Source organism: Erinaceus europaeus, chromosome 3, assembly GCF_950295315.1.
Source record: "Erinaceus europaeus chromosome 3, mEriEur2.1, whole genome shotgun sequence".
Taxonomy (NCBI): Eukaryota; Metazoa; Chordata; class Mammalia; order Eulipotyphla; family Erinaceidae; genus Erinaceus; species Erinaceus europaeus.
The window spans coordinates 156,722,374-156,749,974 of NC_080164.1; the positions used below are offsets into that span (position 1 = coordinate 156,722,374).

Consider the following 27,601-nt stretch of genomic DNA (forward strand, 5'->3'; position numbering starts at 1 on the left):
CTCTTGGGTACTTCTTAGGAGTCTTAAGATACAAGTGTTCTTTTGGCTGCTCTTCAAAAACAGCAAGTTCTTGCTCAATGCTGATAGAGAAGTTCTACAAATGTGTGTAAACATTTCCTGTCAAGGACAGCTGCAAACATTACCCTTAACCATCCCCACTGAGCTGTGGAGGCATCTGCTTTGCTATGAAAATCCACTTTCCACCAGCACTTGTTTTCAAAATGATCCACAAAACCGGGCTTTGAGCTATAGGTACTCCACTGCATTCTCCAGAGATGGGCACTTCAACCTTAATTACATGTAAATTATCTGGGCAGCTTTTGATGCTGTTCTGGTTCCACTTCAGACCCTCTGGGTCTGAATCTGTGAGGGTGAGGCCGAGCAGATATATATTCTAAAGGCTTTCCAGGTGAATCTATTGAACAAGCCTGATGGGAACCAGTGAAAAATTAGTTACTTCATAATGGAAACGAAATTGTAATGTTATAGTGTCACATCAAGACACTTAATTGTACACCCTCCTCCACAGTGCTGGTCACCAAATACTATTACATGTTAGAATCACCTGGGAGGAGATTTCAAAACTCCCGATAGCCAAGTTTCACTCAGTAGTGATTAAATGGTAATGTCTGGGCATGGGAACCTGGTGACAGGCAAGTTTAAAGATGCCAAGTGAATTTCACAATTTATGTACATCAAACGATCATTCTCTCTTACTTAAATTTGTACACTGATGCATGTCAATTATTTCTCAATAAAACTTGAAGGGAAAGATGCCAGAGTCCAAAGTACAGCTAAGATTTTTGAATCACTGCTCCAAATATGATCTTCCTGAAGCATTTGCTTTTAGCTTGGGAAGCAAAAGTTCTGTGCCTTATTACCTGTGCAATCTCAGTCTTAAAAGTTTCTAATTAGGATGAGAGTGGTGATAATGCCAATTTACTATTTCATTGTCTGTACTGAGGGAGAGAAACATGTTTGTGCATAAAAGTTAGTAACCAGCTTACCCCTTGAATTAGTTTCCTATATCTGCTGTGCCAAAATTACAGAAAGATAGAGGCTTGAAATGGCATATTCTTATCTTACAGCTCCAGTGACCAGAAATCCAAAATGAGACTCATTGGGCTAAAATCATATACTGGCAAAGGGACATTTTTTTTCTTGGACATTCTAGAGGAGGATTGTTTTGTTGTTGTTAGCCTTTTTTTTTAATTTCTTTTTTGGGGAATTAATGTTTTACATTCAACAGTAAATACAATAGTTTGTACATACAGAACATTCCCCAGTTTGCTTGCCTTTTTCCAGCTTCTTTGTATTCATTCCTGTAGTGATCTTTCTATCTTGAAAGACAGTAGTGACCAGCGACCATTATTACATCACATCACTCTGACACTTCTATCCACTTCTTTCACATTACTCCAGGTCCATTTAGATGATTAAATATAACCTCCTTATTGTCAAATAGGATTAGAGCCTTAATTCCAGCAAGTGCCTAATTCCTTTTTGCCATGTAAGCTAATTTAGTCACAGGTTCTCAGCACCGGAGATGCAGACAACTTGGAGAGGTAATTATTTTATTTTATTTTTTTGTCTATTCTCCACACCTTTTCCCTCTGATCAGAATGCAAATGCAATTATAGGTTTATGTGTGCTGATGCCCTATAAACACATGGAATTCTTGTTAAGGCCTTATTATTAGAACACCAATTAAATGAGACGTATTGCAGGTCCTAATTCATGATTTTTCTGACTAATGAATACCTTCCCTACTGCTCTGTTGAAGGGACAGTCTTAGACACCCACGTCTTTATTACATGATCTTTCTGTTTAGTCACTGAGGATTAAACAGGACTGGTCACATGACCTATGGGGAGTTTATGAATTAGCTTACCAGCATTTCAGTAGAATTTGCCTAAAAAAACTTGAGGTAAGAGCTACAGAAAATGTAGATAATTGTTGCTTCTGCACTCTGGAGCCAGAAAGGGATGTAGAACTGGAATGAAGAATATGACAATCCAGTGACTCAAGCAAGGTCATCTAAAAGGAGCAGGAGTCAGGAACGCATGTACACTAGAGAGGAAGATTTTGTAAGATGGAATAGCTGAGCATATTTACAGTGAGAAGCCTGACTTCCTTATAGCTTTGACTACTTTTTTAGAAAATAATATTTTGATCAAATGTTAAGAATTAAAAACTTGACATCCAGGAATAAAAGCACTATAAAAAAGGCTGCTAATTTTTTTCTACAAAGTCATTACAGCTTTCTCTTATTTAGGTAATAGGAAAAATGGAGAAAAAAAGTTAAAAATCTTTTCAAAATATTATTTTAATGTTCCTGATATTTTTTTAATATTCATTCATTTATTCCCTTTTGTTGCCCTTGTTTTTATTGTTGTTGTTATTGATGTTGTCGTTGTTGAATAGGACAGAGAAATATGGAGAGAAGGGGGAATTCAGAGAGGGGAGAGAAAGACACCTTCAGACCTGCTTCACCGCTTGTGAAGCGACTCCCCTGCAGGTGGGGAGCCGGGGGCTCGAACCTTATGTTACTTATGTTGGTCCTTGAGCTTTGTGCCACCTGTGCTTAAACCCGCTGCTCTACTGCCCGACTCCTGATCTTTTATAGATAACATGGACTCTACAGGGAAGCTAGTAAAACTTGCCTGAAATTAGCAGCAGCATTAGTTAAGGCAACTGAACTAAAGGGCTATTGCATTTTATTGAATTGGAAGTGTGTTCTAAGGCTCTGCTATGTCACCAAGACCCTCTGTCCAGCCCATAAAAGGACATTCTCAACTAATGGCTTCTCATTCCTAGATTTATTACTTCATTGTCATAGGATGATAGCTGCAGTTTTAGGTATTTTGAGTTCACAATAGCTTTCAGAGATAGAATGAGGGCAGGTGGTGATATATAAGGGCTTTCACCTTTGGGCTGGGGGTTTCCCAGATCACTTGGCTAGTGTGCTGCTATGCCATGAATAAGACCCAGGTTTAAGCCTGGTCCCCACTGCACTGAGGAAGATTGGGTGCTGTGGTCTCTTTCATTCTCTCTCTCTCTCTTTCTCTCTTTCTCTCTCTCTCTCTGCCTCTGTATTCATATTTCTCCCCAGACAGTCCATTATTTTGTCTTTTAGACTTTTAGCCAACTTCCCCTATATCTTTTAGGCCAGAACCAACCCATATACCCAGCACAGTTCTATTAAAGGGAACTGGGGCAACATGATGGTTAAATAAAAAATTATTAACACACTTCCTGTGACTGGATTACTTGCCTTCCTGCCTGAGATTAATAGATTTTCACTAACTAATATTCCTTTTTTCTTGCACGGAAAAAAAAAATGGAGTGATTGTTTGGTAGGCAGTAAACTGTACCAAACCAAACAAGCAATAAAATGGCTGACAGAAGGAGGAAAGGAGATGCAGGACTTGAGAAACCATGCGGGGGGGGGGGGGGGGGGGGCGGGTTGGGCGGTGACACTGTGTTAAGCCTACATCATACAAAGTGCCATAGACCTGCGCAAGGATCCCGGTTCCAACGTTCGGTTCCACCCCTCTGATCCCCACCTGCAGGGGAGTCACTACAGAAGAGGTGAAGCAGGCCTACAGGTGTCGCTCTTTCTCTCCCTCTCTATCTTCCCTTCCCTTCCCTTCCCTTCCTTTCCCTCCCCTCCCCTCCCCTCCCCTCCCCTCCCCTCCCCTCCCCTTCCCTTCCCTTCCCTTCAATAAAATGGGGGGGGGGGGGGGGGTGAGGCCTCCAGGAGAGTGGATTTGTAGTGCAGGCACCGAGCTTCAATGATAATCCTGGAGGTAGAAAGAAAGAAAGAGAGAGAAAGAAAGAAAGAAAGAAAGAAAGAAAGAAAGAAAGAAAGAAAGAAAGAAAGAAAGAAAGAAAGAAAGAAACGAGGGAGGAAGGAAGGAAGGGAAAGAGGAAGGGAGAGAGAAAGAAAGAGAGAGAGAAAGAAAGAGAGAAAGAAAGACAGACTGCACATCTTCATTTTGCAGGAAAGGACTCCTAGGTAAGCCTACTACTATTCTGGAGAAGACTGCAAAAACAGAAAACAAAAACCAGATAAAACAAAAAGCATATTAGAAATGTGTTTTGCAGGAGTCCGGCAGTAGCGCAGTGGGTTAAGCGAACGTGGCACAAAGCTCAAGGACCCGCATAATGATCCGGGTTTCAGCCCTGGGCTCCCCACCTGCGGGGGAGTCGCTTCACAAGCCGTGAAGCAGGTCTGCAGGTGTCTTTCTCTCTCCCTCTCTGTCTTCCCCATCTCTCTCCATTACTTTCTGTTCTATCCAACAATGACATCAACAGCAATAATAACTACAACAACAACAATAATAAAATAAAAAAACAAGGATAACAAAAGAGAAAATAAATAAATATTTTTAAAAATGTGTTTTGCCTAGAGTCTGAAGGAATCCTTCAACTTCTGAGTTGAAGGCTTAGTCTGGAATTTACTATCAGTCCTTTATTTTCAAATTCCATTTAAGAAGCTCTTGATTGTTTGAGGGCTTCTCTTTCTCCTTATCATCCACCCCATGTAATAAAAAATTAAGTGCAAAAATATTACCCGTAACTACCATAACTTTTCCCATGACTACCGTGAACTTCAATGGTTGTCCACTTTTTTTCATAGAACTATTTTTGGTGATTGCAACTTTTTTGATACCCTACAGTCAATATTCAGTCTCTGTTTTGGGTAAAGCATAATTTCTCATGGGAATTTGCTATTCTTGTGTACTATCACTGAAACTCAAGATAGCCTTTAAAATTTTGTCATCTGGGTGGGGGTAGATCGATTAATGGTTATGCAAAAAGACTCTCATGCCTGAGGCTCCAAAGTCCTAGTTTCAATCCCCTGCGCCACCATCAGCCAGAACTGAATAGTGCTCTAGTTATAAAGAAAAAAAAAAGTCATATCATTGTTTTGAGAGTTAATTTAGACTCGGACCAGGTGGTGGTGCACCTGATTGAACGCACATATTACAAAGCTCAAGGACCTGGGTTGAACCCTCCACAACCACCTACAGGTGTTTCTCCCTCTCAATTACCCCTTTCCCTCTCCATCTTTGTCTCTATCCAATAAGTAAGTAAAGATAATAAAAAAGTTTTAAAGGGGGCCAGGTGATGGCGCACCTGTTTGAGAGCACATGTTACAAAGCATAAGGACCCAGGTTCAAGTCACTGATCCCCAACTGCAAGGGACAGAGCTTCACAAGTGGTGAAGCAGTGCTGTAGGTGTCTATCTCCCCCTTCCTCTCAATTTCTGACTACCTCTATTCAATAAATACATATACTAAAAGTATGTAAAAAAGAAAAATATAAAAAAAGAATTAATTTAGACTCTAACATAAATCTAGATATGTAAATAAGTCAACATGTGTAAAGAACATAAAATAATGTTTGGCATATAGTGAACTCTATATGAAGCGTAAGTATTAAAACTCAAAAGAGACCACTCACTTTACACAAAGATGGTATGTTAATGACAGAGCAGGGGGGGAAGCGATGAGGAAGTTCTACACTTTTTGATTGTCTTCACTATTGCTTCAGGAAACATTGTACACTCACTATTATATTTAATCCTCAGTACCAACTCCATGAGGTAAATCCATTAATAATTACTGCAACTTTGACTAGTAAAGAAATTAAAGCTCAGAATATTGGAGTCATTTGTTGAATGGGACTTGTACAAGTTAGTGAGAAGTAAAGCTAACTCAGGTGTATCTCAACTGATATATACTTTTCTCAAGAATATATAACTTTTGTTAAAAATGGTTTTTAAAAAAGATTTACTTATTTATTAATGAGAGGAAGAGAGAGAGAGAGAGAACAATGTGCAATGCCAGTGATTGAGCTCAGGACCTCAGGCTTGAGAGTCCAATATCTTATCCATTTCATCATTTTCCAGGCCAAAGATTTTGTTAATTTCTTTATGAGAGAGAGGGAAGGAGGAAAGAGAAAGAGATTCAGAGCATCACTCATGTGATGCTGTGGAATGAACTTGGAGCCTTAAGCCTGAGAGCTGAACACCTTATCTATTCACCACACTACCTCCTGGGCTGCAATACATGCTTTTCTGATGACAGACTCAAAAGGTGAAATATTTGATATTGAACAAAAGCTTTAGTTATTAAGTAATAGACCAAATCCAATTAGATGCGATTGCTGTTGGTATTCCTGGAAGCAAGGTGGAATCATTTTTAGAAAACTGTGGTTTATCTAAAGCCTAGGAGATACAAAAGGAAACAAAGTGATACCTAGCCTCAAAGAATGTACAGGCCAGTAGAAAACAAGTCCAAAACAAAACCATCAATATCCATCACTATACCTGCTATAATTGTCACATATTCAGATGTAATTCGTAGAGAAATAAGAAGTCTCAAATGAAGGAGAGCTGCAGAAAGATTCCTGAAAAATGAATTTAGATACAAGACTGCTTTGAGGGCTTGAGGCTTAGTGTATGCACAGCCTTCTAGACATAGAGGATAGGTTTTTTTTTTTGTTTTGTTTTTTTTTACAAAAAGGCAGAAAGGTTTAAGAGAACTCTGGGAATTACAAGCAGTTCAGTATTGATGGTGTATGAAATCTGAAGATAAGAGGGGCAGAAAATGAGTCCCCAGGGGAAATAAATTCCGGTTCTTCTAAAAGCTTTTAGCTTTTGTTTTATGGTAAACATAATAAATATATAACAATGGAATATTACTAAATAAGAGATGACGCGAATACATAGAATCCTCAAATCAACTAATATTTTATTGAAGTGACATTGCATTATAACAGTTTACAAATTTTAGGTATTCATTACCAACACACATATATATGACACAGTATTTGCCACTGAAAGTCCAATTCTATCCTTCACCATACAATTGTCCATATATATATGCATATATAATTTTTATTTATAAAATGGAAATATTGACAAGACTATAGGATAAGAGGAGTACATTTCCACACAATTCCAGAACTCTGGATTCCATCCCCTCCCCTGATAGCTTTCCTGTTCTTTATCCCTCTGGAAATATGGACCAAAGGACATAATGGGGTGCAGAAGGTGGAAGCTTTCCTGCTGAACATCCATACTCCCAGCCTGCCTCTCTCTTTCCCTAGTGGGGCAGGGATATGGGGAGGGGAGGCTCCAGGATACATTGGAGGGGTCATCTGCCCAGGGAAGTCGAGTTGGCATCATGGTAGCATCTGGAATCTGGTAGCTTAAAAATAGTTAAGATATAAAGCAGAACAAATTATTGACTAATCATGAACCTAAAGGCAAGAATATTGCAGATGAAGATTTGGGGTCTCCGTATTGGAAAAAGCTAGTAGGTACATTTTAGGTATATTCCAAGGGGCCCATTGTCCCCTTTTATCCCACTTTGCCATCCCTCTTATTCTTCTTTTCTGGTGACTACTAATCAGTTTTACAGTTTAGAAGTGAAAAAAGAATCCACTGTTTGTTGCACCAGAAAGCCAAACATTGTCCCACCAGCCTGTGTTTGTTTTCCACTGTCTATGTGTTCTTTGAGGATAGGAGCCCCCCCCAACACACACACACACACACATTTTTTCTTTCTTTTGTATATCCTAGGCTTTAAATAATCCACAGTTTTCTAAAAACTATTCCATCCTTGCCCCTAGGAGTATTAAGTTAACTGACCTTCTGGATCAGTTTTCTTTCTTTGTCTTAAACCATATTGCTTGTCCTGAAGGGAAAGACAAGGGTTTTAATAGCCTTCAAATTTTCAAGTCATCTGGCCTTCTGAATCGTAATGGGTTTGCCTTAACTTCTGCAAAACAGCTTCTGCAAACAGGGTTCAAGGGAATCATTATCTTTGCCAAATTTAGTTTATCAATGCCAGGTCTGGTCTTGTCTCTTTAGGGATATACTGGGGATTCCTGCCCATTTGGGTGATCATGATTTCAGTTTAAAATTTTATTTCACTTTATTTAGGTCATCTGTTTGTTTTCTGTACATATCACACATGGATGAAACAATATGTTTTTTATTCGCCAGTGTAACTTATTTCATTAAACATAATGGCCTCTGGATCTAGTTATATTGTCACAAATAGCAGCATTTCATCTTCTTTATAGCTGTAGTTTCCAGAGTGTATATATACCACAGCTTCTTCATTCAAATTATATTGTAATTAATTTTGTTTGTTTCTGAGATAACCTTGGTTTATAAGAATATATATAGAAGTGCAGGGGTCCAGGACATAGTTTACTCATTAGAGTGTCTACTTTAGCATGTGTGAGAACTCAGATTGGAGCCTCCAGTCTCAATGTGGAAGTACTTAGAGGAATCTTCATAATGGTACAGTGCTGTGGTGTCTATCTCTCTGAATCTCTCTCCCTGTCTTTCACTCTATTAAAAAATGTCCACTAAGAGTGGTGAAATAGTGTAGGCATGGAGTTCCAGCAATAATAGTGGAGGAAAAAAGAAAAAGAAGTCCTTCTATTGAATATTATGGTAGAAAACCAGTTCCAAAATGCAAGTGAAAAATCAAGGTACAGGATAGCAAGCACAGATGCCAGCTCTCTCCCCCCCACCCCCGACCCCCGCTTCTGTCTCTAATCCTGCTTAAGCACCGGTATGCCTATATGAGATTGGTTTGATCCCACTCAAAGCTGCGGTCTATTTACATAAATCACTTTTACATTTACATAAAGCACCACCCTCCCTCCAGGGCATTGGTGGTTCAGTGGTAGAATTCTCACCTGCTCCGCCCCCTCTCCTTGTCACACCCTGATTTTCACCAGTCACTTTTCTCTCCACCTCTCTACGTCACATCCTGTTCACACCCTACTTAGAAAGTATATATAAGGACAGCATTGTTTGTTTTAGTTTTAGTTTAGTTTAGTTTAGCTTGGCTTAGATTATGCTGCATCCTGCATGAGATACTGCGTACAGCTCAACCATGAGTCCCGGGTCGTCTGTCCCGCTCGCGAAGCTAGTCCGACAATACAACACATAAAATATACTATTTTGAGTAAGATATTCATTTTTCTGCATAGAATTCCTCCGGCAGGAAACACAGTAAATTGTTATCAGTATTTGTATTGGCAAAGAGAGAATAGATGGTTGAAGAATGAAGAGTGAGACTCACTTTTTGCCAGATATATGCCTTTTTGTACATTTCTTGTTTTGTACTATATTAAGCATGCTTATTAATTTTAAAACTAGTTTGACAGTGAGATACCCATTTTTAATTTAAGAAAGATCATACTAACAATAATAAAGGGGAATTTGAAGGAAATCATTTAAGTCAGTAAATATAAATGGCCATTAGGCTACCCTGGTGCATATTTAAAGTTAAAGTGTCAGAATCTACCCCCTTTGGGGTGGAGTGTACAATCTAAGGGGATACCTCTATGGATGTTGGGTCCACCTTAATGGCTCAGTCACCCTAACCCAGTAAACACAACAAATGCTTGCTCCAAGCAGTATGCAAATCTGTGTTTCCAGAAGAAGCTATTTTCATAGCAAAACTCTTACATTGCTGATTTCACTTTTTTTATTTTTAAATTGCTAACGTTGGGCTAAAATAGGGGTCTTCAAACTTTTTCTGTTAAGGGAAGATAGCAACTATTTTAGATTTTCCAGATCAGATTCTTTTTGTCACAATTATTCAACTCTGTTGTTGAAATACAAACTCCGCCATAGACAATATACAAGAAAAAGAGCAAAGCTATGGCCCAAGAAAGCTATAGGAAGCTTTGGAAGTCTACTGAAGATTCAATTAGAATGTTGAATGTCATATACTTTTAAAAATATTTTATTTACTGGGTGGGAGATAGATAGCATAATGGCTATGCAAACAAACTATCATACCTAAGGCTCTGAAGTCCCAGGTTCAATCCCCCGCACCACCACAAGCCAGAGCTCTGGTTAAAAAAATAAATAAATAAATAAAAATATTTTATTTAGTTATTAAACTTAATCTTGGATAGAGGCAGAAATTAAAAGTGAAGAGGGGACAAAGGGAAGGAGAGAGGGAGAGAGAGAGGGAGAGGAAGAGAGAGAGACCTATAACATTGTTTTACTACTTATGAAGCCTTCCCTCTGTAGACAGGGACCAGGGACTTGAAATTAAGTCCCTGAGCACTGTAACGTGTGCACTCAACCAAGTGTACTGCCACTCAGCCCCTGTCATGTAGTTTATCATGAAATATTAATCTTTTGATTTTTTCCAACCCTTTGAAAATATATTTTAAAAATCCCCCTTTATTTTGCCTGAAATCTGTGCTGTATTCTTTCCTAAATTAGATTATTGTTCCCTTGTTAAATTTCCAACTCTGTTCCTATACAATCTCAACACCCCTCCCACAATAGTTAGTACTAGGAGTCAGCTCTACTGGCTTTTATGTTCTTTTGCTTTATATGCTGTTGCTGACTGTTTGATTTGCATGTATTTTTGTTGGATTTTGCATTTGTCTTCCCTGACGTCGGCCCACCTATTTTTGTTATATTGTGTGCTAATTCAAAAGAAGCTCCAGCAAAGCAAAAAAGGTCAAAAACAAAGGTTTGGTTCCTCCTTGATTGCTGCTTAATTTGTTTCTGGACATTAAAACCACTTTGATCAACCCCACAGCATATGCCATATGGAATAGCATTATGTGCTCCCTAGAGCTTCTGTTGTTGCCATCTGTCTGTAACTTCCTGTGTGGTTTCTCTGGCAGTGAGGAATTCATCTAACAAAACTGCTTCTATAAAGGAAGCTAGAAAAATACACTTCTAAACAACATCTGCCTCTGAAGTCAGATTTACATTTCCAAGACTTGCACATACAAAACACATTAACAGAGATCTTTATTATTACAAAGTCATAGTTGAAAATTATAAGAACATATTATATAGTCTTTCTCCAGGGTAACTTCCAGATACAGGCACTACCAACCCTGCAAAACTGTCCACAAGTAAATCTCTAAAAAACTCCCATTTTGTGAACTTAAACTTGTTAGTCAGAATCTTGGAATTCTGCCAAAACTATATCTCTGTTCTTAAACACACAGAATTTTCTATCTTTAATGGGAAGAACTATTATTTATTTGTTCTTTCTTTCTTTCTTTTTTTTGTACCCAGTAGCTGTTCCAACACGTAGCACTTACTGGAGTTCAACAAATTATTAGTGACCTGGACTGAAATGCTGAATTTTCCCCTGTGAGTTTCTAGGTCATATGTCCATGCAATCACAATGACAGGATTCTCATTCAATGTGACACAGGAAATTAATTGCAAAGGAAATGAATTACTTGTTATGTTGTTTTGGTGAGTCAGTAAGAACGTACATAAAATACATATTTATATTATGGAAATGAAGGAGAAACTTAGAAAAAGAGCATTTTTAAGTCTTCAGATGGGTGCATAGTCTAGACTGCCCATGATCACCAGGTCTAGGTGAAAAAGTATCTTGCTTGACATCTAAATAAGAAGACTTTGGTTTTAATATCAGTTCTGGACAAGTTCTAAAATAGTAAAAATAGATAGATAGACAGGATCAATTGTAGTCTCTGTGAAACAAGAGTAGTGATTTCTGTTCTCCTGGTGCAAAGAACTTTTAAGAAATGGCCAAGGCCACCTGGGAGGTGGCATAGTGGAGATTGCTTTGGACCTCTAAGTATGAGGTCCCAAGTCTCCTGCATTGCATATGGCAGAGTACTACTCTGGCTCTCTTTGCTCCTGTCTGACTAATAAATGCAGTGGGTTAAGTGCACATGGTGCGAAGCGCAAGGACCAGCGTAAGGAACCCGGTTCGAGCCCCCAGCTCCCCACCTGCAGGGGAGTCACTTCATAGGTGGTAAAACAGGTCTGCAGGTGTCTATCTTTCTCTCCCCCTCTCTTTCTTCCCCTCCTCTCTCTGTTTCTCTCTGTCCTATCCAACAATGACGACATCAATAACAACAACAATAGTAACTACAACAACAACAACAACAAAACAAGAAGGGCAACAAAAGGGAAAAATAAATAAATATTAAAAAAATAATAAAATAATTGTCCAAGATAGTGGACATGGGAACAATTTACAAGTGAAAATGCAAAGTGTAGATATGGGATTTAAATTTATTTTTTAAATATTTTTATTTATTTATTATTGGATAGAAACAGAGAGAAATTGAGAGGGGAGAGGGAGATGGAGGGAAAGAGACAGACACCTGTAGTCCTGCTTTACCACTCATGAAGTTTTGCCCCTGTAGATGGGAACCAGGGGCTTGAACCCAGCTCGTTAAGCATTGCAATGTGTACGTTTAACCAGGTGCATCACCACCTGGCCCTGATTTAAATTTCTTCATGTACACACACTTGGTTTACCAAGGCCAAAGCACTGGAGAACACAGGTGTGAAAACAAAGACAAATTATGTTTTTGTCATTGTCAATTGATACTTTACTACTCTAAGTTGCCTTTTATAGACAGAAAGAAAGAGAAGCAGGAGAGAAGGTAAGATAGTCACTTGAGTGAGTCTTCCCCCAGAGTGGTGAGGGCCAAATTTGAACCTTAAAAAAGCAGTTACCCTGCTAGAAGACCTATCTTGCCTTCTGAAAAATATTTTTTTAAGGGGAGAAGGGGATAGAGAGGGAGAGAAAGACAAGTACCTGCAGCACTGCTCGACTGCTTGTGAACCTTCCCCCTGCAGATGGAACCTGTGTGTTCTACCAGGTATGCCACTGCCCAGGCCCAATTCTGCTTTATCCTTACATGCCGTATGCTTTACATTGGTTTGTTCTAGCCCTCCCCCGCCAAGAGAATTGGATCAGTCCAGTTAATTTCGCTGGCCCGCTTGGCCCCGCCCCGAGGAACCCCGAGAGAGGGTTCCTGAGTTCGAGAGTGCCAGAGTTTCAGAGGGTTCCCGAGTACGAGAGTTCAAGAGTTCGAGAGTTACAGGGTAAGAGAGGGTTCCTGAGTTCGAGAGTGCCACAGTTGAAGAGTTTCAGAGTCCCAGAGTTCCTGAGTTCCGGAGTAAGAGAGTGCTTGTGCCGCCACAAAGAGACAGCAGAGTTCTGTTTGGTGATTAGTTTGTCTTAGTTTATGAATCGTTGTTCCTGAATAAAGAAATACAGCTTCCCTGCCCAGCCGTTGTCTCCGCGTCTCTGTTACCCGCCCGGCAAGAGCCTACAAATTTTAACAACACTTACAGACATCTATGACCCATGTTGTGTGTCCCCTCTACCAAGTGCTATTTCATACGGTCTCTATAGGTCTACATAGCTGTTTGGGAGTGGTGACAGCAGTTGAGACTGTATGGTGAAGGAAAGAATTGGACTTCAGTCCATGCACACAATTACTAGATCACATCCGAGCATGTTTAATTTTATGAGAAATTACCAAATAGTATTTGAAAAATAGTTTTCAGTTACAAAATGTTCTAGTTTCCCAACTGCATTGTATAAGGATTCATGTTACTCAACATCCTCACCAGAATTTGGTATTGTCAGTATTGTGGATTTTGGTCATTCTAGTAGGTAATCTCTTTACTGTTTTAATTTGCATTTTTCCTGAAAACCTACGCTGAGCATCTCTCCACATGCTTACTTGCCAGCTGTCTACATTATTTACTGAAGTGTTGGTTCCAGACATTTGCCTATTTTAAATTTGGTTATTTGTGTTGTTCTTATTGAGTTTTAAAATGTCTTTGTATATTTTGGATAACAATCCTTTTTTTAAAATTTCTTTATTTATTGGATAGAGGCAGTCAGAAATCAAGAGGGAAGGGAAGACAGAGAGGGAGACATCTGCACCTCTGCTTCATCACTCGCAAAGATTTCCCCCTGCAAGTGGGGCCTGGCGGCTCAAACCTGGGCCCTTTATACACTGTAACACATGAGCTCAACCAGGTGCGCCACTGTCCGGCCCTTGGATAACAATCCTTTATCAAATGTTCCTTATATTTCCTTTCATTCATTGTTTTATATTCTCATTTTCTTGATCGCATCTTTAGCAGAGGAGAAAAGTTTAATTTTAATGAAGTTTTGCATTTGTTCCTTGAATGTATTGATGGATTGTACCTCTGCTAGTATATATATTTTAAAAAAAAGTAATGTCTATATCCAAAAATGAAAAAAAAAAAAGGAATTGGGCTTTTTTTTTTTTTTTCCTCCAGGGTTCTCTCTGGGGCTCAGTGCCTACACTATGAATCCACTGCTCCTGGCGGCCATATTTTTCCCATAGTTGTTTTTGTTGCTGTTATTATTGTTGTTATTGCTGTTGGATAGGACAGAGAGAAACTGAGAGATGAGGGGAAGAGAAAAAGATAGACACCTGCAGACCGGCTTTACCACTTGCAAAGCGACTCCACTACAGGTAGGGATCTGGGGCCTCAAACTGGAATCTTGCTTGAGCTTTGCACTATGAACGCTTAACCAGGTGTGCCACTGCCCAGCCCCCAAGAATTGGACTTTAAAAAAAGTTATTTGAGAGAATGAGATTGAAAAAGAGAGAGAGGAGAACCAGAGCACCAAACCAGGATTTTCCATGACCCCTTCATGTAAGAACTGAGGTTTCAGATTTAAGTGAGCCTGGAATTTAGACCTGCAACCACCACATCTGGATGCACCATCTGTAATAAACTGTTGGCCTCTCTAAGCCTCAGCTTTGTCATCATTGTAATAGTACCCACCTGGTAGTAATGTCAGGATTAGAAAACACACAGTGTGGTACAGAACACAAGTTTAATGAAGAACAGCCGCTCCAGGAAGCCATCACTGAGTACAAAACCACATCTCGACTTAGTAAAGTGAAATAACCAAGTTCTTAGGATGCTCCTGGATTCTGTGGACCAGGAACTTTTAAAAGGGCTCAACAAGAACAGAGCTCCACAATGTTTGGGGTCTCCATTGGAGTGACTGGAGTGTTTTGGGGTGGATAATCTAATGGCTGGGGACTATGGCATTTCTAGGATAGTTTTACTATTCTTGCACCTGGCTCCTAAGTTGGTCTAATCATTTAGGACTGGGGGCCAGTGCAGACACACAGTCTATCTCTGAAGCATGATTCCCTGGGGCATTAAACAAACAATATGGTAAGCTTAGAGCTGTTAGTAGCAAAACTCCTATGGCAGTTATAAAGCACAGCCCCAGATTTCTCAGTGCTTTTTCCATGAAGAAAGCCGAGATGAATAAGGTTCAGGCTCTTGAACATGATGGCAGAAGAGAACCTAGTGGGAGTTGTATTGTTATGTGGAAATGTTATATTTGTACAAACTATTGTATTTTACTGTTGATTGTAAACCATTAATCCCCCGATAAAGAAAGAAAAAAGAAAGCTCAGGTGAGTCTTTTTATTTTCTATTTCTGTCTATCACTTTCTTGGAGGAAATATTAATTTACAAGACAGTTATCACATGAATTATCACATGATTTTCTTTTTTTTAATTTTTATTATATTGACTTATTGGATAGAGAAAGCCAGAAATCAAGAGGGAAGGGGGATATAGAGAAGGAGAGAGACAGACATACACCTGCAGCCCTGCTTCACCATTTGCAAAGCTTTCCTTCAGCAGGTGGGAACTGGGGGCTTGAACCTGGGTTCTTGTGCACTGCAATGTGTACACTTAACCAGGTGTGCTACCACCCGGCCCCTCACATAATTTTCTTATCTCTCCTTGATAAGTATCTGCACACCACCCCCACCACCTATGAAAATCTTCCTCCTCAGTCATCTACTGGGTCCTAGATCCCTTCTAAAATCCTTTATTCTATCTAGTAGATTACAATGAATTCAGGTTTTACCATGTTTTCTCCCTTCAGTAATTGAATTCCACCTAGGAGTGAGGTCATCAAATATTCATCCTTCTTCTGCCTTCAAGTTCTACTAGATGGAGCAGAAGAAAAGCTTTTGTCATTTCTTACAGCTGAGTAATAACTGGGAAAAATTTTATTGTTGCTTTATTTATTCCCCTCCCTTTATCTAGGGGTGGATAGTTTATAATATAGTTGTAACACATTGATACAATCTTTCAGCTCCCCATAATAGGTTTCTGCAATACACTCTTTTCCCCCAACCTAAGACCTATGCCCTTTTCCATTATGCAATGAGTCTTTAAAGGAAGGAATACATGAAGACAATAAAACCTCCAAGAGCCCATCACTATTACATGAGTCACGAGGCAGGACAAAAGAGTGATAAAGTAAGGATTTTTTTCGTCAACAACATAGTAAGTGGGGATTAGAAGATTTTAGTTCTCGGGCCCTAATTATTCTTGGTGCATAGTGATTCTTGGGTGTGTCTATTCTGTCCTTCTCCCTACTTTCTCCTGTCATAAGGCGCCAGTCTCCTGTGGCCCTTTCTGCCTTTGCTCTGGTTGAGGTGACATTGACAAGTTCCACTCCTGCTCTAGCTGGTGCTCCTCCTGGTCCTCTGCACATGTGGCTACCGTTCTGACGTCTCTGTGTTCAGTGTAGGTCATGAGTTTTGTTGTTGTTGTTGTTGTTTTTCCTCATTCACAGTCACAGGAAGCCAGGAAACACAGGAAAGCTGTAGAGGTTTGTGTGTGAATACAAAGAATGATGGTAACACCATACAGTTTTCTCAGTAAAGTGTGCCTCCCCTTTCTTCTTTCCCTTCTCCCTTCTTGTTTCTGATAGAGAGACAGAGATTGTACAGCACTGTTCTACTATCCATAGAGCTTCCACCACTGTCATGGGACTCTCCTATGGTGATGGGGCTTGAACCCAGGGCCTCAGATAAGGCAAGGCATGCCCCATAGTAGGTGAACTATCTCTTGGTCCCTGTTCTATAAAACTAAAATATCTTGAGACACTGAAGACTTGAAAGAAAGAAAGGAAAGAAGGAAGGAAAGGAAGAAAGAAAGACACTGAAGGCCTTAAAGATAGAGAATGCTTGCATCTATATACTCTCCTATCTTGCATATAATGGTTCCTTAAAATCTCAGTCACTCTATTACTTTCTTTCCTCTTGGCAGACACTTGATAGTTATCTACAAAAGAGCATTGTGGGCCTACTAACTGTTTATTAAAATATATAGCAACTTCAAACAGTTATGGTATTTCTGGAACTCAGTGGTGGTGCACCTGGTAGAGCACACAGGTTGCCATGCCTGAGGACTCGAGTTCAAGTGGCCAGTTCCCACTTGCAGGGGGGAAAGCTTCATGAGTGGTAGGGCAGTGTTTGCAGGTGTCTTTCTCTTCCTCCCTCTTTCCTCTTTTTAACTCTATCAGAAAGGAAGGGAAAAAGAGGGGGAAATGACCCCTGGGAGCTGTGGAGTAGTCATGCAGACACAGAGACCCAGTAATAAGCCAGGTGACAAAGGAAAAAAAAAAGTTAAAGTTATTTCCCTACTGAACTCAGTGTGTGTAGAAGTGTAGAAAATATGGGCTGGGTCAGGGAGAGGCTGCCGGCGGGAACAAGAAAGTCATCGCAACGAAGGTTTTGGGAACAGTAAAATGGTTCAATGTAAAGAACGGATATGGTTTCATCAACAGGAATGACACCAAGGAAGATGTATTTGTACACCAGACTGCCATAAAGAAGAATAACCCCAGGAAGTATATTCGTAGTGTAGGAGATGGAGAGACTGTGGAGTTTGATGTTGTTGAAGGAGAAAAGGGTGCAGAGGCAGCAAATGTTACAGGTCCAGGTGGAGTTCCAGTGCAAGGCAGTAAATATGCAGCAGACAGTAACCATTATAGACGCTATCCACGTCGCAGGGGTCCTCCACCCAATTACCAGCAAAATTACCAGAATAGTGAGAGTGGGGAAAAGAATGAGGGATCAGGGAGTCTAGCAGTAGCGCAGTGGGTTAAGCGCAGGTGGTGCCAAGCCCAAGGACTGGTGTAAAGATCCTGGTTCGAGCCCCTGGCTCCCCACCTGCAGGGGAGTCACTTCACAGGTGGCGAAGCAGGTCTGCAGGTGTCTGTCTTCCCCCCCTCCCCCCATCTTCTCCTCCTCTCTCCGTTTCTCTCTGTCCTATCCAACAACAATGATAACAACAACACTGATAACTACAACAATAAAAGCAACAAGGGCAACAAAAGGGAATAAAAATATTTTTAAAGATTTTTTTAAATCTTTAAAAAAAAAATGAGGGATCAGAGAGTGCTTCCGAAGGCCAGGCCCAATAACACCTGGTCTACTGCAGGCGACAGGGTGCTGACAACCAGCAGTAGAACAAGGTGAACTAGTGAGACAGAACATGTATTGGGGCTAAGGGCACGATTCCGCAGGGGCCCTCCTTGCCAAAGACAACCTAGAGAAGATGGTAATGAAGAAAATAAGGAAAATCATGGAGATGAGGCCCAAGGTCAGCAGCCACCTCAACGTCAATACCGCCGTAACTTCAATTACCGACACAGACGCCCAGAAAACCCTAAACCACAAGATGGCAAAGAGACAAAAGCAGTGGATCCACCAGCTGAGACTTCGTCCGCTCCACTCCTGAGGCTGAGCAGGGCAGGGCTGAGTAAATGCCGGCTTACCATCTCTACCATCATCCGGTTTAGTCATCAACAAGAAGAAGTGAATATGAAATTCCAGCAATAAGAAATGAACAAGAGATTGGAGCTTAAGACCTTAAGTGCTTGCTTTTTGCCCATTGGCCAGATAACCAGAACTATCTGCATTATCTATGCAGCATGGCATTTTTATTATTTTTACCTAAAGATGTCTCTTTTTGGTAATGACAAACGTGTATTTCTTTTTAAAAGGCCTGATTTTTCTCAATACACCTTTAAAAGTTTTTAAACTGTTTCATACCTGGTCAAGTTGAGTTTTCTTTTATTTCTTTATTGGGGAATTAATGTTTTACATTCAACAGTAAATAACAATAGTTTGTACATGCACAACATTCCCTAGTTTCCCATATAAGAATACAACCCCCACCAGGTCCTCTGCCATCCTTCTTGGACCTGTATTCTCCCCACCCACCCACCCCAGAATCTTTTACTTTGGTGCGATATGCCAATTCCAGTTCAGGTTCTACTTGTGTTTTCTTTTCTGATCTTGTTTTTTAACTTCTGCCTGAGAGTGAGATCATCCCATATTCATCCTTCTGTTTCTGACTTATTTCACTTAACATGAATTTTTCTAGGTCCATCCAAGATCGGCTGAAAATGGTGAAGTCACCATTTTTTACAGCTGAGTAGTATTCCATTGTGTACATATACCACAACTTGCTCAGCCACTCATCTGTTGTTGGACACCTGGGTTGCTTCCAGGTTTTGACTATTACAAATTGTGCTGCCAAGAACATATGTGTACACAGATCTTTTTGGATGGATGTGTTGGGTTCCTTAGGTTATATCCCCAGGAGAGGAATTGCAGGATCATAGGGTAGGTCCATTTCTAGCCTTCTGAGAGTTCTCCAGACTGTTCTCCATAGAGGTTGGACCAATTGACATTCCCACCAGCAGTGTAGGAGGGTTCCTTTGACCCCATACCCTCTCCAGCATTTGCTGCTGTTACCTTTTCTGATGTATGACATTCTCACAGGAGTGAAGTGGTATCTTGTTGTTGTCTTTATTTGCATTTCTCTGACAATCAGAGACTTGGAGCATTTTTTCATGTGTTTCTCGGCCTTTTGGCCGTATCTTCCCCTTCCGTCTCAATTTCTTTCTGTCCTCCCCAAAAAATTTAGAAAAAAGGGGGTCGGGCGGTAGCTCAGTGGGTTAAATGCATGGGGTACAAAGTGCAAGGACCAGTGGAAGGATCCCGGTTGGAGCCCCCAGCTCCCCACCTGCAGGGGAGTAGCTTCACAGGCGGTGAAACAGTTCTGCAGGTGTCTATCTTTCCCTCCCCGTCTCTGTCTTCCCCTCCTCTCTCCATTTCTCTCTGTCCTAACCAACAATGAACAACATCAACAATAACAATAATAACCACAACAAGGCTACAACAACAAGGGCAACAAAAGGGGGAAAAATGGCCTCCAGGAACAGTGGATTCACGGTGCAGGCACTGAGCCCCAGCAATAACCCTGGAGGCAAAAAAAAAAAAATCAGAAAAAAATGACCACCAGAGCAGTGGGTTTGTAGTGCTGGCACCCATCTCCCAGTGATAACCCTGGAGGCAAAAAAAAGAAGTCTAGAATGTAAGAATGAGGCCAAAGTCATGGGCATTTGACACTGCTGTTTCCTGATCACCCTGGGGGCTTCAGACTCTGCCTGGTTCTTTCTCAGATGTCTCTGACAAAGAAGAACTGGGAGAAAGAGTGGATACTCAGACAGACCACGACTGCATATGAGAATTAACTCAGTTCCTGTGCAACCAACATCTGTTGTCAAGAGACTCATTGGAGAGTGGGGAGCCTAGAGTTCTAAGGGATCTTTTCTCTTAGCCTGGCTTTTCACTTGTTCTCTTGGCATACTTCAGCTTTACCACGTTGTTTATTAAGCTCCTACACATTAAGCGCCTCTCCTTTGTATTATTTGAGGGTCATTATAATTGAGTGCCAGGGAGTCTCCGCCAAATACTATAAGCGTGCAGACGTTGTCTCTTTGCTCAGGTTAGGTTTAGGAACGTCTTTCATATAAATTTTATTTCTCTAGGAGTTATTTTGAAATCCCTCTGGAAACCACACACTGAGTCAGAAAGAAACCATTTTAGAAAATCTCCCTAAATTAAATATGGCAGGAGCACTGTTCCACCCAAGGGCATGCTTGAAGAGCATGGGTGATGTGTTCTTTAGATAAATAAGGGGATTTATTCTGCTGAATGGACTATGCAGGCTGCAAATAAGAACTGCTCTGCCGAGAGTTTTTTTTTTTTCAGTAGCTGTATAAACTGGAGGGGAAGTAGAGGATTAGTAGATGGCGAAAACAGAGAACAGAGACCTTTCAGAAGAAAGAAACTAGAAAAAGAACAGTTAAGGAACAGATTTGCTTAGTCTTTGTTAGAAGGTGTGATGTAACCTTCTCCTTAGTCATCCCATAAAGTCTCTAAATTTGATTTTATAGTTAAGTTTCTGAAATAAAATGGCCTTTTTATTTTAACTTCACAAAAGGTCATTGAAATAGTACAGAGAGTCCTCATGCTCTTTCCCACTCCCAATTTCCCCTACTATTAAGTATATCTAGTGAAGCCATAGAAACATAGTGTTGTCAGCTAGAGTCTGCTTTATGAAGACTTTCTTAGGGCTCTTTTTTTTTTTTTTTCCAGAGCACTGCTCAGCTCTGGTGGTGTGGGGGATTGAACCTGGAACTTTGGAGCCTCAGGCATGAGAGTCTTTTTGCATAACCATTATATATCTACCCCTTCACTTTTATTTATTTATTTATTTATTTTACCTGATATTCATCCCCCCCCCATTCTAAAATGCCTTATTATTTCTAGTCTTCATGTCCCCTTGGGCTCTTCCTGACAGTGACAGTTTCCCAGACTTTCCTTGCTTTGGATGACCTTGACAATTTGAGTCATAGAGGTCCTATGTTTTGTAGACTCTCAGTTGGGACTTGCCTAATGTCTTCTCATGGTAAGATTAAAGCCTTTGGATTTTGAGAGGAAAATTATAAAAGTAAAGTGATAATCTGTTTCATCACAGCATGTTATTATCAACATGACTGGTAAAGTTTGCCATGACTACCTGTCAGGTCTCCTCACTGTATAGCTCCTCTTATACCGTTTACCTTGCTGTTCTTTCTGAGAGGAAGTCATCATATGCAGCCCACTGAAGAGAGGAGGAGCTGGTCTCACCCCCAAAGGACTGAGTATCTACATAAGCTTAGTTTTTTTTAATATTTATTTTCTTTTGTTGCCCTGTTTTTTTATGTTGTAGTTATTATTGTTATTGTTATTGATGCCATCGTTATTGAATAGGACAGAGAGAAATGGAGAGAGAAGGGGAAGACAGAGAGGGAGAAAGAAAAATAGACACCTGCAGACCTGCTTCACCGCTTGCGAAGCAACTTCCCTGCAGGTGGGGAGCCGGGGGCTCGAACCGGGATCCTTCTGCCAGTCCTTGCGCTTTGCGCCACATGCACTTAACCTGCTGCGCCACCGCCCAACTCCCAGCTTAGTGTTTTTATTTTTTTTTTTAGACAGGGATGGAGAGTTACAAAGCTCCTTTAATGCTGTGGGAGTTGGGCTCAAATTCGGGATTTGCACAGACAAAGCAGCATACTGTCCAAGAACTTTTTTGCTGACCCAGAAGGTTTGTTTCTATCTTTCAGTTACCTATTTATTCTATCTTATATTATTATTGATTCATGGATTTCTTTTGTCTCATATTTTAGACTTTGTATAAATAGTCCAATATTGATTTATTTATTTTGTTGTTCAAATTAATCCAGACTTTAGCCCTTGGGACCTCTTTCAGTTGACTCTGTTTGTTTTTTTTTAATATGCCAGAGAAAGCTTGAGAGGGAGAGAGAGAGAAAAAAAAAGAGACACCTGCAGCACTATTTCACCACTCAAGAAACTCCCTTCCCTGCACTCCCTACCATGTGGCAGGGACTAGGGCTTCCAACCTGGGTCCTTGAGCATTCCTGGTAACATGTACTCTCAACAGCCTACACCACCATTCCACCTTCTCCACTGTACTTTTGACACACACTCTTCAAGCGTGTGTGTGTTAGCACCTCCTTACTTTCTGGAACAATAAGATGCTCCAGGCTCATTGAAGACCCCACCAATATGTCCTGGAGCTCAACTTCCCCAGAGACCCACCCTACTAGGGAAAGAGAGAGGCAGACTGGGAGTATGAACCGACCAGTCAACGCCCATGTTCAGCGGGGAAGCAATTACAGAAGCCAGACCTTCTACCTTCTGCAACCCACAATGACCCTGGGTCCATGCTCCCAGAGGGATAGAGAATGGGAAAGCTATCAGGGGAGGGGGTGTGATATGGAGATTGGGTGGTGGGAATTGTGTGGAGTTGTACCCCTCCTACCCTATGGTTTTGTTAATTAATCCTTTCTTAAATAAAAAAAAAAGGGAAAAAAAATTTTAAAAAAAAGATGCTCCAGGCTCATCTTGTGTATTTCCTGTCTCACTCCTAGAATCAGCCATTTGTCCCAAGAATAGTTATTTTTTCTTTCTTTTGTTTTTTCCTCCAGGGTTATTGCTGGGCCCAGTGCCTTCCCTTACTAACAAAGAATTTTTTTTCTATTACTATTACTATTATTATACCAGTGTATTCCTCAGCTCTAGTTTATGGTGGTGCTGGAGATTGAACAGAACACTTCAGAGCCTCAGGCAATAAAGTTTTTTGCATAACCATTATGCTATCTCATTTTTTAAAAAAATATTTCTATTTATTATTGGACAGAGATAGAGAGAAATTAAAAGGGGAGAGGGTGATAGAGAGGGAAAGATATGACACCTGCAGCCTTGCTTCATCACTCATGAAGCTTTCCCCCTGTAGGTGGGGACCAAGGGCTTGAACCTGCGTCCTTGTGCACTATAGTGTGTGCGCTTAACTAGGTGTGCCACCTCCTGGCCCCTGCATAACCATTATGCTATCTTCCCCACCCCATAAATCATTTTTCAAGGAAAAGTTCCGGTTGCTATGTGAGCTTGTTGCTTTTGAGAGTCATTACTTTGGCCTCCCTGAGCTGACAGGAAGAAATAAACATATATCTTGTGTATATATCTATTTTGTTTTGGTTTGGTTTTTAATAGCCAGTAGGGTTATTGCTGGGATTCAGTATTTGCATCTCATAAAAACTGCAGCAAAGGTGGGTGCGAGGAATAACATCATTGCAAGACTGGCCAGCTCCTCATGGGGCACAAGCGCTTCCACACTATGATCATCATCTCTGGCATTATGCTATTCCACTGCAGAATACTGTGCCCCAGGATGGTTCCGTAGCCCCCATGTCCACTTGGTCGATTCCAAATTATATTCCTCCATGAGGATCATTTCTGGAACCATCCGTTCCACCCCGGTTCCATGGCTGTCAGTTCTTAGCAGCATCGCCCCGCCAGATATTCGTCGGGATGCGGCATCATCTAAGTTCATTTCCCACGTCTATGCTTGACCGGACCTGCCAATATACACGGATATCTTCATCCACCCTGTCCAACGCTTGATGTCTCGTCACCCAATCTGGTCCCCTACGCCTACACTGAACTTCTCTGTTCCAGTCTCTTGGAAACAGAGCTGGCAGTCAGCTGAGGTCAAGAACAACACCTCATCACAGACCCCTGCAAGCATCAACCCGGCTTTGACCTAGCACGTTATGATTGGGCCCTCCTCAATCGCTATGGAACAGGCCATGGCCGGTGCGCCGCTATGTTCCATCGCTGGGGAGCCGGAGACGACCCGAACTGCCCCTGCGGCTACAGACAGACTATGACCCACATAGTCAAAGACTGCCACCTCTCCAGATTCAAAGGAGGTCTCGAAACTTTACATCAGGCTCAACCTGATGCTGTTGACTGGCTACGGAAGAAGGGCAAACGCTAGAAGAAGAATTGATTTCGTCATTCTTAGGACAGAGAGAGATGAAGAGAGGAGAGGAAGAAAAAGAGGGGGAGAGAAAGACACCTGCAGACCTGCTTCACCACCTGTGAAGCGACTCCCCTGAGAGTGGGAAGCCAGGGGGCAGTCCTTGCGCTTTGTGCCACATGAGCTTAAACCGCTGTGCTAAGGCCAGACTCCAGCACTTGACTTTTCATTAGTGTTATCACATACGCCTTCTCTTTCTCTTGTACACACACACACACACACACACACACACACACCACAAATATACACATTACATGGCATATATATATATATATATACATATATATATACACACATAAGCATATACATATTTCAAATTTATCTAGTTACATTTGTTTTGTTTATCTTTCATAGTATGTGCATCATAGTATGTGCATCACCCAGTGCATCACTGCCTGGTCCCCTGTGTGTCTTTCATATAGACAATGATATAACAGGTATTCCCTGTCACTTTTAGTTATTGTCTATGGCCATGGCCAGTGCGCCGCTATGTTCCATCGCTGGGGAGCCAGAGATGACCCGAACTGCCCCTGCGGCTACAGACAGACTATGACCCACATAGTCAACGACTGCCACCTCTCCAGATTCAAAGGAGGTCTCGAAACTTTACATCAGGCTCAACCTGACGCTGTTGACTGGCTATGGAAGAAGGGCAAACGCTAGAAGAAGAAGTATTTGCAAGTGAATGCACCACTCCCAGTGACCTTTTTTTTCTTCTTTGTTTGATAAGGCAGATAGAATTGAGAGGGGAGGGGAATATAGAAAGGGAGAGAGACACCTACAGCACTTGTGTCAGCACTTGGAAGCTTCCCTCCTGCAGGTGTAGAGTGGGGCCTCGAACCAGGATCATTGCACATGGTAATGTGTGTTTTCAACTGGGTGTACCACCACGGGCCCCTTGGATAGTACTTTTAGTCTTCACTGATTAAAGTTACTTTTTTTTTGAGTGTTACTGTTGAATATGGTACTCAATTCTAAGCAGACAGAAGAATATGGCAAGGTTATTAAACTGCTGGGAGGCTGTAAATGAAAGATATTTGAGTTCTTCACTAACTGAAAACTCTATCCATCATCTCCCACTGATGCTTTATGAATTACTTTCTGTTTAGGATCATGAGCGATATTAAAAGAAATGTTCTGGGGAATGTTATGCATGTACAAACTATTGTATTTACTGTTGAATGTAAAACATTAATTCCCCAATAAAGAAATAAATTAATAAAAAAGAAATGTTTTATAAAGATAATTATAAATGAACAGAAACTCACTCAAGATGGGGGACACTGTTTTAAAAAAAACACCATCCGGGAGTGGGCAGTGGCGCAGTGGGTTAAGCGCAGTGGCGCAAAGCGCAGGGACCGGCGTAAGGATCCCGGTTCGAGCCCCTGGCTCCCCACCTGCAGGGGAGTCACTTCACGGGCGATGAAGCAGGTCTGCAGGTGTCTATCTTTCTCTCCCCTCTCTCTCTGTCTTCCCCTCCTCTCTCCATTTCTCTCTGTCCTATCCAACAACAAAACAATGTCAACAATGGCAATAATAACCGCAACGAGGCTGCAACAACTAGGGCAACAAAAAGGGGGGAAAATGGCCTCCAGAAGCGGTGGATTCATGGTGCAGGCACCGAGCCCAACAATAACCCTGGAGGAGGAAAAAAAAACAAAAAAAACACCATCCTTCATTTGTTTTCACCAGTGAGACTCCTGTCTTACAGGAGAGCGCCCCCATAGTTATCCTGGTCTCACTCCCCAGGTGGGCTGCTGTATGCCCCATTCTCATCTGCCCTGGAACAGGAACAAAGAATCCTAGGCAGAGCCCAGACTTTCCATTAATATGTCAGCTGTAGCTTCTCTAGGAAAGAGCACCTGCTCCCCTCATGCTCACAGTACCTTGTACATATTGATAAACCTGTGTGTTTTCTTCAGTGTAGCCAGAAGAGGTACCCAGGAAGTAGCATAGAAAGAAAGCCAACCTACCTCATGGGAGACAAAGGGACCAGCTGGCAGCCATTTTCCCAGGCTGGTTCTCTGGTTTCATCTCTGAGATTCCCACACCCACTCTTGCCTCTTGAATTCCTCACAGGAAAATGGGCAAATGGAGCCTGTGACATGGACTGGGGTTCTGGCCAGAACTTCACCACAAAGGAATATTGTTTAACATTGTTCTGCTGTAGGCATTTCCATTGCCTAGAACAAAAGACCTCTCTCTTTATTGTTTCTGTTTTGTTTTGCTTTTTAATCTATTTTTACATTTTAAAAAATATTTATTTATTGAAAGAGAGAGACAGGCCAGAGCATTGCTTCAGCATGTGCTTTGTGGGGGCTCAAACCCAGGGCCTCACACATGCAAGTCCCTACTCCCTTCAGGCTACCTTCTCAGCCTGCTACTGTTGTGCTTTTGCAAGGCCTCCCAGATGCTATCCTGTTTACATTCTCCCTTTTTTTTTTAATTTCTTTATTGGGGAATTAATGTTTTACATTTGACAGTAAATGCAATAGTTTGTACATACATAATATTTCCCAGTTTTCCATATAACAATACAACCCCCACTAGGTCCTCTGTCATCCTTTTTGCTGTATTCTCCCCCCACCCCCACCCCCAGAATCTTTTACTTTGGTGCAATATGCCAATTCAGTTCAGGTTCTACTTGTGTTTTCTCTTCTGATCTTATTTTTAACTTCTGACTGAGTATGCTCTCCCATTTAAAAAAATTCTACAATAACTGGTCCTTGGAGGAATTTGTATGAACTCTCTAGCCATCAGCCCAACTGTGACTTGGGAATGAGTAACTTGCTCATTCATTCCATTGTTGGATAGTCACTGAGTGTAATCCATACAGCAGGTGGGTGATGGTGTCATGAATCAGGCACAAACCTGCCCACTAGGAACACAGTTGTCTATTAATGGCTCATAGAACAAGAATGTGAAAAGAATGTGAATGGTTTTAAGTTTCTCAACCAGACAGAGCTGAGCACAGCACAGAGGCAAAGAACTAGGAAGCCTGGTTCTACTACTTAGCTGCGGTGTGATCCTTGGACAAGTTAGGTCATCGCCCTATGCCTCAGTTTCCTCATCTGTAGACAAGGACCATAGTAGCAGTCTGTCATAAAATTTTAAGGAGAGCTAAATTAATTAATTAACTAATTGCCACATGAAGCCTTTAGCACGTAGTTATAACATGAGTACTACATAGTAAACACT

At 41.2% G+C, this 27,601-nt stretch overlaps 1 pseudogene; it reads left to right on the forward strand.

The window, feature by feature from the left end:
• Nucleotides 1-14,632: 14,632 nt before the first annotated feature.
• LOC103113287 (Y-box-binding protein 1-like) lies at nucleotides 14,633-18,657 on the forward strand (annotated as a pseudogene).
• Nucleotides 18,658-27,601: the final 8,944 nt, after the last annotated feature.